This window comes from Haliotis cracherodii, unplaced genomic scaffold (genome assembly GCF_022045235.1).
Source record: "Haliotis cracherodii isolate W230 unplaced genomic scaffold, xgHalCrac1.p SCAF_5, whole genome shotgun sequence".
Lineage (NCBI taxonomy): Eukaryota > Metazoa > Mollusca > Gastropoda > Lepetellida > Haliotidae > Haliotis > Haliotis cracherodii.
The window spans coordinates 29,217,965-29,231,884 of record NW_027266308.1 but is presented as its reverse complement, the minus strand read 5'-3'; the positions used below and the strand labels follow the sequence as shown (position 1 = coordinate 29,231,884).

General features: G+C 40.1%; 1 protein-coding gene across 2 annotated transcripts in view; it reads right to left on the bottom strand.

The window, feature by feature from the left end:
* Positions 1-3,245, bottom strand: part of LOC139442917 (probable gamma-butyrobetaine dioxygenase) — a 29,571-nt gene extending 26,326 nt beyond the window's left edge. Inside the window, exon 1 of one of the 2 annotated variants that reach the window (XM_071223839.1) lies at positions 3,176-3,245. The gene's annotated coding sequence lies outside the window, so the exon portion shown is untranslated. Of the gene's footprint in view, positions 1-3,170 lie in introns of both variants that reach the window. The other variant, XM_071223838.1, reaches the window with a different exon arrangement.
* Positions 3,246-13,920: the final 10,675 nt, after the last annotated feature.

Here is a 13,920-nt window from a genome sequence, read left to right as displayed (position 1 = left end):
CAGGGTTTTACCTTGACAAAAATCAATTTTGAGGGTCCTTGCAGGGAACATGGAGGTCCTATAAAGTAACAAAATGGTGACATAGTGTTTTGTATGTTTTGATAATTACTTCCAAGTCTGGAATGAATCAATGATCATGTGCACAGTGGTTGTGATTCATGAGTGAAATGACCAGACACCCATAACTGCTCTTGATGTGCTGTAGGCACAATGAATATTACTGTGCGTGCCTCAGAATGCTGTATTTTAGTTTTGAGTCCAATCTCACCATTTATGTACACTTGATTTATACATTTATGCATCACTTAAAACCCAGAAAAATATTGCTGTTAGCTGTATCCTAGCAAACCAAAATTAGAAACTGGACATGTTGTGCATTACATGCATAAACAGTGTCCCAGGCACTGGGGTTCACCAGGTGTATTCAAAGTGTGCTGAGTTTTACACTGAATAATTGTCTGAAATGATTGACACATTGAACTTAAAACTTCAGTCAACCATGAATTCAGCAATTCTGTGATCGCAGAAAGATTTCCAGAAAATGTAAATGAATATGCCCTTTTCATCAAGCAATAGACAAATTTTCATTATTTTCAAGTTCTTCTATCGAAACTTTGCACTCAAATGATGCCCTAACATTTAACATGCAATTCAAGGATACAAAATGTGAATCCTACAATGAAACAAAATTTGAAAAATAGCATCCTCACTTTTAAATGTTCTTGTGGTATTACAATTACGTGTAACCATAAATAAATATCAGATATATGTATATGTCTTAAAATATCTGAATGCAAGAAATTAAACAAACACAAATTGAAATGAGTTTGTATCATTGTTTGAGGGAAAATGGTAATGTTATTACTGCAAAGTTTACTGCAGAATTTTGTAATTTTAACCGCTGAAATTTGGTAATTTTACAGCAGGATTTTGATAAATTTACCGCAGGATTTTGATATTTTACCACAGGATTTTGATAATTTTACAGCTGAATTTTGATAATTTTCCACAGGATTTTGATAATTTTACCGCAGGATTTGTCTGGGACTGAAATTTGAGTGCAGATGATGGTGCCTAATGATCATTATCATCTACACAACATTTCAACTAGGTCAAAGTGATGTACTTAAAAAACAGTGCCATGGAACTGTAGTTCACCTGCACATGTAGTCAAAAGCTTACATTGTTAAAAAAGACAACCATGTTACAAAGATGAGCAATGACATTCAAATATTTCCTTTTCAAGTATTTAAGAGTAATAACCAAAACTAACATTCTGACAATTTGAACAAAATATGATTTCATCATAAGTGTGAGTGAGTGAGTTTGGTTTAGCGCCTCTTTGGACAGTAAACCAACTACATCTTCATGTGGGAGGAAAGCCCAAAGTGATGCAGGTCTGAGATGTTTTCCACTTAGGTTAAACCCAGGGTATGGTGCTGACAAACCTAGTATCATAATAAAGGCAAACCGACAATCATAGGTTTCTGGCACGCCTGATGAACCCAACTCTCCACAGCAAATTGAAGCTCCACAAATGCCACCATTGACCCCTCATCATATTCTTTCTGAGCCTTTTGTTATCTGAGACAATATTTTTCCCCAAATGAGTGAGTGAGTGAGTTGTTCTTAATGCCGCTTTTCACAGTATTCCAGTTCGATCACTGTGTGTTAGCTTAATGTGTGAGGAAAGCCCAAAGTGATGCAGGTCTCGGATGTTTACCACTTCGGTGAAACCCACGAGCACAGGTATGGTGCTGACATACTTAAAAAACATAATCGGGGCGAACCGGGATTCGTACCCACAATCATAGGTTTCTGGCATGCCCAAGGAACGCAACTCTGCACAGCGAATCGCTGCACCTAAGATGACTGGGCCACCTTTTATTAACATTATTAGTCTTTCAATCTTCGTTGACAGACTAACGTGCATCATGTCAACAAACTTAATATACCATCTACAACTAAAATCCTAAAGTGCATAAAGATTTTGATTATCAAGTTACAAAATAACTATCATGTTCGATCGTATGGAGTTTGAATTAATAATAAACCAAATAGATGTTAAAATGAGGTTTACCTATTTTTTTTTTTAAAAAGTGCTTTTTTTTAAGTGCCAAAAATTGTGCATGTTTTTAGGTGTAAGAAACAAATAGTGCTTCTTTTTAGGTGTAAAACAAATTGTACTTATTTTAGGTGTAAGGAATTGCTTTTCTGCTATTCTGGGTATTCTGGCCCCTGCACTCGTTTGCATAGTGATCATGTTGTTATTATGGGTACACAAAGATCCTTATTGTGGTCATTGCAGCCATATTTGTTTCCTACAGAGATCATAACAAATATGTAAGGATCTAATTACACAGAATGGGTCATGTTAGCGTTTGATTGGCATCTCATTTAATCATAATGAATAAAAATCCAATCAACAATATTATTTAAAATATATTCAATTAAATAAAAATGATACAGTATTTGCAAAAATAAATCACATTGGCAAATATATCAAATTAAATTTAAATAAAAAATAAAATACAATAATACTTTTCAGGTAGATCTACTGCATATGAAGTATAAGAATTTTAACAAGTCTCCTAACTTACATTCGACCTCAAGACACAAACAATCAAATATAGTTTAATGTTTATTCCCGGAAGTACGGTAACTAACGAATCGAAGCTGTGAATAATAGAGCGATATAACAAGGCTGCAGTCGATACTGGCCAAGTAGAGCGAAACAGCGACGGTGCAATCTTACAGTAAATGCGATAGTTTGCAGCATGGCCAAGAGCAACTAAGCATGTGAAGTATGTCAAAATGTATGAACGTACAGTGGCAGGAGCGTGATTGGCAGTTCTGCTGGACATTCAGTATCCTATCCCTTGTCCTGATCTCAATTACGTGATAGGCCTCAGTGATTCCTGTCAATTTCCTGGGTCTGATGGAGACTAAACGTACGCTACAACACCGCAAGGAACTCCAGACAGCGCAACTTTGCTGGGCCCTGTTACAATAAGCGTGTATCTGACAACCGAATATTTCGTCGCGGCGGGCCCTGTTTTGCACAAGCTAGACTGGAGTGAACATTGGCCTGTGAAAAAGCAGGCGTTGATGGAGGGAATTCTCTGGCAGACGTAACAGAAAGCTACGACAGCGACCATATAACGGCTTACCTTACCCGTGGAAACAGCAATGAACAGCCTTGTGGCTCCGGCGACGCCGCTGTCAAGCGTCACGATATGAAGTGGTAGCGGAGAAAGATTTCGATATCAACGGTCGCCTCAAGTCTAAATCGGAATGCGCTTAAAAACTGGCTACTGTCGCGATTAAATACTTTTACGAGTTCTTCACCTGTTATCTACTAAGATAACATGAATTTGTAAGTTTTGTCATTTCCACTGGGACAAATGTACATTTATAACGTATTGCCCAGTGGTTAAAGCGTTCGCTCGTCACGCCGATGACCCGGGTTCGATTTCCGATATGGGTACGATGAGTGTTCAAAGCCCATTTCCGGTGTCCCCCGCCGTGATATTGCTGGAATATTGCTAAAAATGGCCTGCTCACTCACTCACTCAATTGTTCGGAGCGGATGTTACTAAAGATTACTCATCATCGCTTCATCATAACTTTAGATGTAAAATGACGAATGTGGACACGTTGGGTCCAAACCCCGAACAGTGTTACAAAATGGTTCATAATCAATCGCCTAAACACAACCAAAACAATTTACTGAGGTATGAACGTGCTACCGAACCCAGATCAAGGAAACTTGAGTTTGAAGTGAAACTTTGGCTGCACTTACAGCATGCCAACCAACAAAGATATGGGGCACGGGTGGCCCAGTCGTCTATTTTCGCGATTCCATGTGCAGAACTGCGTCCCTTGGGTACGTCAGAAATCTATGATTGTGGGTTCTAATCCCGGTTCGCCCCGATTATTTTTCTAGGTTTGTCAGCACCATACCAAAGTGGTAAACGTCTAAGGACTGCGTCACTTCGGGCTTTCCTCCCACATTAAGCTGACACGCGGCGAAATATAACTGGAATACTGTTTAAAGCGACGTTAAACCCAACTCACTCACTCACTCAAACCGCTGGACAGACGCATGATAAGATTAACCACAGACATATAGATATATGTACGTCTTTGGATTATCGCTACAACTGAGGCAAGAGTGTTCCAGACTGTATAAGTCCAGTCTCCACCCTTACGGAACTTGGCTGGTATTATGGAGTTACAATTTGGCTGGACTAACGAGTCTATGCATAGTCCAATCAAAATAGCGCAACGAAATCGAAATTTCGGTTAGTAAACTCTCGTGCCGATTTCGGTCGAGTGCAGGATTTGCAAAGCATGTGCACCGCCAACGCTTTGTCAACAGATATTTTCAAAATCTTTTTATGTTTTTAATCAAACTGCTCATGTGATTCGATGCATTTCGCGATGTAAGACCCGTTTTATCACAATATTGATCTTGATTATCGGGCGGATCTTACTGACTTGGCGCCGCCATTCCGTGATACGAGAGGTGGAATCTGATTGGTCCATAGGAGAGGCTTAGAAGGGACATAACTGCTAATAGCCACTGGTGGCGCTACGATCGAGCACAGGAATTCCAGCCTAGTTCGGCAAGGGTGGAAACTGGACTTTTAAAGTCAGTCAACTCTCTTGCCTCGGGAAGATGGATGTCGGTATGATACACCAAGGAGCAACGCGTGACCGTGTCGCAACGAGTTTTGCCGTGGACGAATGATAATCACCAGCTAGGACACGGCCTGATTCAGGCAGACAAACGGAAGAGAAACAGGTCTAGGAATGGGAGGCCTCCTTCCCCAACCGTCTTCCCGAGGCAAGGGAGGTAACTGACAATAAAAGTACAGTTTCAATACTTGCCGAACTAGGCTGGAATTCCAGAGATTTGCCTGGACTAACAAGTCTGCGCATAGTCCAATCAAAATCGCGTTACGAATTAGACATCCTGTTCGTAAACAACATGAATTTTAACATACACATTTCGTTGGACTGCAGGATTTACAAATGATGTGTACCGTCAACTGGGCGTCTTGTTTTTAATCAACTAGCTCAAATGATTTGACGCACTTCGCGAGGTTACACCCGTTTTATTACCAAATAAAATCTTGATTATGGATCAGATAGTTTGGCGAAAACGCATTACCGGTGGTTCGAGAAGGGAGCAAACTCCGCTTGCCAAATCGAAAGTTCGAGGTTGGCCAACATTCGAAACTAAACGCACTTGTAGAGAATATGTACTACGTCTAAAACCTGTATGAACTACTATTTTGTCTATTTAAAATAACTATTGTTACTTTTGGATTAGAATGTACAAATGCATAGAAACTACAGCAGAACTCACTTGTGCCAACATAACAAAACTTGGTCGTGGGATCATTAATATTCATGAGTTTTCCCTTTTATGGAACAAGTTCCCGGAAAAGATTAGAGGTCATATAGGCTTGTATCATGTCCGAGTCGATTCAAGTATAGAAAATTGCGTCGGTACAACAGAGCTTGCAGACAACTACGAGACATAAGGCTGAAACTGCAACGCTAAGAGAACAGAAACTGGCAAAGAGTCATGTTCACAGGAGAGAGCAGATTCAAGCTTTTTCCTGGCAGATGTAAGAATGTGTGTCAACCTCCGGCAAGGAGAAGTTGTTGTATTCATGCTGCCGAGCCGTTTGGAGGTGGCAGCATCTGTAGCCCCGCCAATGCGGCAACATTAGTCCTGCAGTGTAGCAGCTTTAGTCCTGCAATGTAGCATCTTTAGTCCTGCAATATAGTATCTTTAGTCCTGCAATGCAGCACCTTTAGTCCTGCAATGTAGTATCTTTAGTCCTGCAATGCAGCATCTTTAGTCCTGCAATGTAGCATCTTTAGTCCTGCAATGCAGTATCTTTAGTCCTGCAATGCAGCATCTTTAGTCCTGCAATGTAGCATCTTTAGTCCTGCAATGCAGCATCTTTAGTCCTGCAATGTAGCATCTTTAGTCCTGCAATGTAGTATCTTTAGTCCTGCAATGCAGCATCTTTAGTCCTGCAATGTAGCATCTTAAGTCCTGCAATGCAGCATCTTTAGTCCTGCAATGTAGCATCTTTAGTCCTGCAATGTTGCATCTTTAGTCCTGTAATGTAGCACCTTCAGCCGTGTCATTTGGGAATCATTAATATCGCAATTCAGCATTTATAGCCAAGTCAAGACAGATCTGGTAACTTTGGAAGCAAACATCACTGGACATCATTACAACGACCAGTCTCTCTACCTTATTGTACTACAGTTGTTGCAACAGAACAGGACAGATCCTGTTTCAACAAGATAACACAGGGCCCCACAAAACATCCTGACTTGGCCAGCACAATCACCAGATTTATCACCTATATTGAACTCTTGACCGTCAGATTAGAGTATCGCTAGGTCACCCTTGTCACAAGGGTCAGTTAGAACAGGCCCTCTGAGAAAAATGGTGTCGAAACCCATGTCTCGTGATCAGACGTATCACATCTTCTCATTATCGAGTTTGGCCTAGCATTGATTCCCATTGATACGCAATACTGACTGACAATTATGACATTCTGACCAACTGACCCCATGCATCCTCCAAACTGTGGACACTATACCTTCTCTTTCGTTCTCATTCATCACCCTGCTCACCCATTGTGATTCACTTCTTTCGAATCTGTGTCTTTATGCATATGAATCGGAATTTCTGCTGGGATTGGCAAAGTCCAAACAAGGTAACTGACCAAGAAGTTTATCCGAGCTTCATGTACATGGGTGCTCTGAATTTGTTCAATAACAATCAAATTGCCAATTCCCTTCCACAGATTTACCCACCTGACCTATAGATAAAGGAGACCAGTCAAACCGCCTCATCTGTTTCATATTTAGATCTATGCATTATGATTCAGAGTGACAAAACACTCTCCACAAGACTGTATGACAAGATTGTTGACTTCATCTTTCCAGTAGTTAACTTTCCCTTTATCTCGAGCAATATTCCAGCAGCTCCAGCCTTTGGTGTTTAAATTTGACAATTTTTTAGATACAATCGAGCATGCTCTCTCTACCAACATCTCAAAGAGCGTCATATGACTCTTGCTCAGAAGTTGTTTGATCAAGTTTACAACATCCAAGGCCTCAGTAAAGTTTTCAAAAAGTTTTATGGTAGACATGTGGAGGACATTTCAAGATTTGACTCAGTAACGAAAATGTTGTCCCATGCAATTCCTTATTTTGACTTGTGCCATATGTACCCGTGTGGTTTTCCGGGTGAACAAGTGACTTGCCTTTGCATGTGTTTGTGACGGGTGCCATCGGTGTGCAGGATACGTTCACCTTTTCGCGAAAACCTTGTATCATCACTATTTGATAGTGATTCATAAACACATGCTCATGATATTGTCGGAACTGTACAATCGACTCTGTTTTATGCAAAGATTTCAATTGGATATGGACAGGTATTTCGCTTTATTTATTGTAATGATGTTGATATATGATTCATTTCTTTTGACAATACAAGTATGTTTATGTTTATTTGTTTCCAAGTAAGGGTAAACCATGCTTAATGGGTATTTCACATCACAGTCAACAACTGTTTCAGTACCATCACAGCGGGACAAGTGGAGTCAGTAAGCTAGTCCAAGGATTCGACACAGTCACTCACATGATGTGACCTCTTGAAATGGAAGATTGGAAATAATTATTACTGTCTTTCAAGTTCATGTCTCGATGTCAAAGATTATGGCTTTGCTCACGAAATACGAATATTGATGAGGATGGCCAAATTGCAGTCGCGACTGTTTTGCAAATGAGATTTCTTTCACAAACACTTTCTGCCTAGAAATCAATGGTCATTAACGCCGGGGGTAAAGAGTGTCTGAAAGAAATATACGTCCGGGCGTTTAATCGAGGAAGTACGGTAGACATGACCGCTGTGTGATTCGAAGGTTGGCGAACAAATAGAGCATATAATAAATGTTTTTATTTGTTTTGAAGCATATCAGATTACCTGCGCACCTCATAATGCACGATGAAGGAACATTAAGCATAAATTATAGCCATGACATAATTACATGTATATTAAGTTGAACTCTTCATGTGTGAAAAATGTAATCTTAAAATGTATTATGCTTGAATGAACCTTTTCAGATTGAAATCCGCCTTATGCAATGCTTGTGATTATGTATTTTACACCATCAGTAATTAAAATTCACTGTCCGGATCTTGAAACCAGGTTCTGGATAAAAGAAGCATTTTGTGTAGTATTTGTTTTCTTTGACATAAATATTGTCTGGTACGTCAGGCTTCTGTGTATCTGGTAATGGATAAGGGGGGGTTTCTTTGTTTTAAGAAATACATGAATAGTGGGAGGTGTTTACCGTACAATAAAACATTGCAGGGAGAATAAACGTTGCGCGCCTAATTGTTTATTCTCCCTGAAGTGTTTTATTGTAAGATAGTCAACGACAACGAGTCGTTTATTTCTTATATGAGATACAGCCTCTTTAAAGATGTTGATAAAATGTTCAGGTTTAAGAACTATCTACTCAAATTTTAATAATAATGACTCCCTGAACAGAATCCGACCTCGGATATGTCGGACAAGACCATTTTAGGAACAGGTGGGTTAAGTTTGGTATTTCCCGCATATTCTCACAATCCTCACGTCGATCATCTGTACCTTTTCTCCTCATACCGATTGTCATATCTGTCCCACTTTTGGATGCGATCGTTCGGTCACTGCGTTTATATGCGTTGCCCAGCTACAACTTACTAGACACTTCCCTCTCAAAAATAATGTCGTCCAATGTACACCCTTCAAAAGAAGAAACGCACAGGTAGTATGAAGTTCATTGAACCTGACTACACAAAAAATCCGGTATATAAATTGGATATATGTTATTGGAAAATGTTGATGGCCTGATATTCGACAAACGGTGCGTCAAAACGCAGACATTGTCAATTTGAAATGTCTTAAACGGCATTGTTTTCACACTTGTTCAAAAACGTTATGGAGGGATACAGTAAAGCAAAATGCACGTGCAAGTTATGGCATTATAACTCGTGGTAGCTGCTATAAAAAGGTAAGCATAAGCCAATAATTTGTCATTCAATTGACAACGTTTTTCAAGTTCGAAAATGCCGAGACTCAGCGCTGCCGATCGGAACATCGCCATAGGACGTATCCAAAGAGGGGAATCGCAGTCTTCTGTTGCATGCCACTTCAACGTTCACCACAGTACCATTTGCCGCCTTTGGGACCGATACACACAATTCAATTCCACTGCAGACCGTCCGAGAACCGGCCGACCAAGAGTTATCACCCTTGCACAGGATCCCAACATTCGACTGTTCCACCTACGTCATCACAATGCCACAGCTACGGAGACTGCAGGACGCATCCCGCATTTGAGGAGGATATCGGACCAGACTGTCAGGAACCATCTTCGCGAGGCTGGAATCCAATCCAGAAGACCAGTGGCCTTCCCTGTTTTGCAACAGATCCATCGACAGCGACCTTTGCGTTGGTGCGATACCTCACAGCCTTGGAAGTTGAGAAACTGGAGACGATTGTGGCTTAGCGTTGAATCACGATTTCTTCTTCACCGCTGAGATGGAAGACAACGTGTTTATCGTCGTCGAAATGAGCGTTTTGCACCACATTGTGTACGTGGATTCGACAATTTCGGTGGCGGTGGTGTCAAGGTGTGGGGCGCAATTTCCTACACCCCGATATCTGCCTTGGTTGTGGTTCAGGGAAATTTGACAGCAAATCGCTACATGAATCAAATTCTTCAACCTCACCTTCTTCCAATCATTGATCGCCAGAGGGAGCTGTTTCAACTGGACAAAGCTCCAGCGCACACAGCTCGTGACACGGTAGACTACCTTCGTAATGCCAACATAAACCTCTTGCCCAGGGGGTCGAGAACTCCAGATCTCAGCCCGATCGAACACCTCTGGGATGAACTCGATCGACGTGTACGTCAACGTCAGAACACGCCGCAAACACCCCAAAGCGACCAAAGCGTGACAAGAAGAATGTCGCAGAATTCCGCAGGACAGAATTCGTACACTTATCCAGGCAGTGCCGAAGAGATGCAGAGCCGTTATTGCTGCCCGGGGCGGTCACACGATATACTGACTTCTGCGCGACCTCGTGGCCTTATGTGACATGAAAATGAACAGTTTTCAATGCCTTTGTACAACGACAACATGTGACAATCGACCTCCAAAATTTCATATTTGTACCTATGATATTCATTATGATATATAGCCACTTTATTAGGTACAATAAATTTAATAAAAATCTACATGTGCGTTTCTTCCTTTGAAGAGTGTGTGACATCATCAAGTTGGGCGCGCATAATCGAATCTCCAGAAATGACGTCAAGATAGAACAACGTTTTATCGTTAAATAAACCACGCTTCGTTCTTCATTGTTCTTTGCGATATATTGCGTAGCTATCTTATATATAAACATAATATATCAAGTGGTATGATAAATACAGCTTATGAAGCAGAACACATTTGTCAGATGACAGACGTTTCAGGTTTACAATGGACCGCCTCCGTGGTCTAGTGGAAGAGCGTCTGCCCGGAGAGCGGGAGCTCGGGGATTCGATCCCTCGCCGTGTCATACCAAAAGTCGTTAAAAGTGTTTCGTAATGGGGTATCCATGTTAAACCGCGGTATGGTACTTTAGTTGGCTAGCAATGTGTGCATGCACGTCGCTTAGTCTGTCTTACTGACCCTGATACAAATATATAATTTATCAAATGCAGCCCGATTATTTACAGACCGCTGTCATCAGAGACCATATAATCTATTATATGGTCTCTGCTGTCATGTAGCTGGAATATTGCTGAGTGCGGCGTTAAACAACAAACAAACAAACATGTTACAACTGTTAATGTCCTGGCGAAATATATTTTTTCAGCTGTAAAGAAAAGAAACAGGTTCCTTGCTCCTGATAACTGAAAATCACTGATGTCCATCAATATAATACTGTAGTGTTGTACTGTACGTGTGGCGCAAAGCCGTTTTGAAACGCCTTGTGCTTTCACCGTGTAAAGGGTTGGTGGCCTATTTACTGATTAAAGCATTCATTCGTCCACAGACTGTGAAGATATACACCATGCCCTAAATGTGAATTGATGCATAAACAGATTGTGTTATTTGGTGAAGGCATATATTAATCTACATTTTAGGAAGGGAAATTAACATGACAATATCCTCTAAAGAATAAGGAATAATTCATGTTAAATCAGTTTACTTTATTATTTTCCCAATCCCAGTTTAGTTAGTGTCATGTAAATGAATGTTGTTAAACATTTCAGTTGTGTATTAGTTAGATGCAATAACTGTAAGAGAAGATGTGCTGTGTTAACGACAGATTATACTGGTTGCTGTCCATCACGCTTCTGCTTTGTTTGCTGAATGTATAGTGTGTGGAAAAGAATTGCTTAAAGTACTCACGGAAATGGAAAAAAAATGTTTTTTCGATCTCAGATTTTAAATAAATGCAGTTAATATACAAAATATATAAATATTCAAACAACTCATTTAGTACTAATTGGGCCATGGCGCAAATACAGCGTATCAAAGGTTTTTATGTCTTTTTACACGTAAAAGTGTGTAAAAATATGAACAAAACAGCATATTGTGAAACTGAGCATAACCAGGTTTTAGTAGATCAATGTGAATGTCCATGACCTATGACACCTTGACGACAGGTGAAAACAGGTGCATGAAACCCACGTGCATGTGATTTGTCTGTGGTCAGTGATTTGTGAGTGGCATTGTGTATTGAGCACTGAGATAAAACTAGGAAATCCATACTAGTACTTTTTCAGTTGTTTTGTTATTTCGTATTTACATCTACGTAATGCTTTGTGTCGATTATTAAATCCAGCAAAACAGTTTTTTCTCATTTCCATGAGTACTTTAGGGACCGAACATTTGATATTCTTGGGGCAAGTTCCTCGCAGCGATAGTCCGTTCGCGGAGCTTACCGAGAGTGTAACGAAGGGGTCACGCTGGGGTGGGGGCTGGGGTTTTGTCTGGATATCAGATATTTTATCAGCTGCAGCTGCAAAACCAGATATTTTTTAAAGCAAATCTATGAACCTAGTTTTAAGAAAAACACCTTGCAACAATGTAATCAGAGACCATATAATAGATTATATGGTCTCTGATGAAATATTTGTGGCAGACAAAACAAAATGTCAACGGTCTTAAGCATAATTATTTTTTTCACAAAATTTCAGGGACAATTTATTTTTGACGACAAAATACAGGGATTAGGTTATAGTCTGTATCTGTCCTTTTAACTCTGTTCGGGGCATAGATATATATGTATTCTAAAAACACATATTTGATAATCAATTTAACTTGAAATGAATTACAGGAACACGATTTTTGCAGGACATCGCGAAAGACATCGAATGAGAATCGTGCCCGCACTACATTGTTGTGTTCGATTATTTCATACCTAAAAACCCAGACCAGTTCAATGTATACAATTGATTTATATTTTTAAATATATGCTTAGTATACTCATTTACAGGGGCGAAGTGTGAGTGAGTTAACATTTTACGTCGCATCGGCATCGGGAGTGAAGAAAACAATTAGATTTATAAATTAGGTAAACCTATTCAAACATGATACATTATTATATATGTGTTATACATCATTGTATTCGTAATCAGGACCTGTGAAGATCCGGGGTAGAATTGGTCTTCAGCAGCCGATGTTTGCCGTCAAAGGCGACTATACTTGTCGTAAGAGGCCGCTAACGGGATCGGGTGGTCAGGCTCGCTGACTTAGTTGATGCATGTCATCGATCCCAATTGCGTGGATCGATGCTCATGATGTCTGATCCAGACTCGATTATTTACAGACCGCCGTCATATAGCTGGAATATTGCTGAGTGCGGCGTTAAACAACAAACAAACAAACACACAAATGCTAAGACAGTGCATATGTGTTACACAATCCGAAGATGCTAAAGACACTCGGTTAAAGGACAATTAAAAGAAAACTTCCATAAACACACATTGTTATTGGAGTTTGAAATAAACATATTTTCGAACGCAAATATTATTTGTTCATATTTCAAATTACTTAATACAGGCTGAACCATAAAGGAGTCTGGGTGCCGTTTTCGCCCGGTGACGTTTTGCTGAGGTGCCGTTTTCGCTATAACCCATGTGTCCGGTGGTCGTTGTCCTTGTCTTATAAACAACGTCATAACTTAAATCCTCAACCTCTCTGGGTGTCGGAAGTCGAAGATGGCGCAATTCGCTGGGCAGAGTTGCTCCCCTTAGGTGTGGCAGCATGATGTATTCGCAGCGGATGTGATTTTGGGTTGTCAACACTTTGCTCGTGCTCCTGAGTTTCACAAAGGTAAACGTTTAAGGCCTCCATCACGTCAGGCTCTCCTCCCACACTTAACTGACACGCCATGATGTAACTGAAATGTTGTTCAGTGCGTCGTTAACTCAACTCACTCGCTCCTATACCTCTTTAAAAGCAGCATATGTATTCTATATATTTCAGACGAATAAAGTTTTTATCACCTCTTTGTTTAAACAATAAAATATCCCCTATTTTCCCTTAGTATTAATTAAGACAAAAAATTACACTTAATGTATTTTACTTTCTGAACAAAGATGGCGATAAACCTACATGAAGGTGTTCACGAAATAAAGGTTGTTGTTATAGATGATATTTACATTTAGCAATACATGTGGTATACAATCAGTTAAAGACACATGTGAACGATCATATATGCACTGAACCTACCCGACAACAATAGAAAAATAATTTCACTTTCTTGTGGGTTTTAAGGCTACTTGTACCGGGGGTTATGTCCCTTGAGCATGTGCTTGTGACGTCACA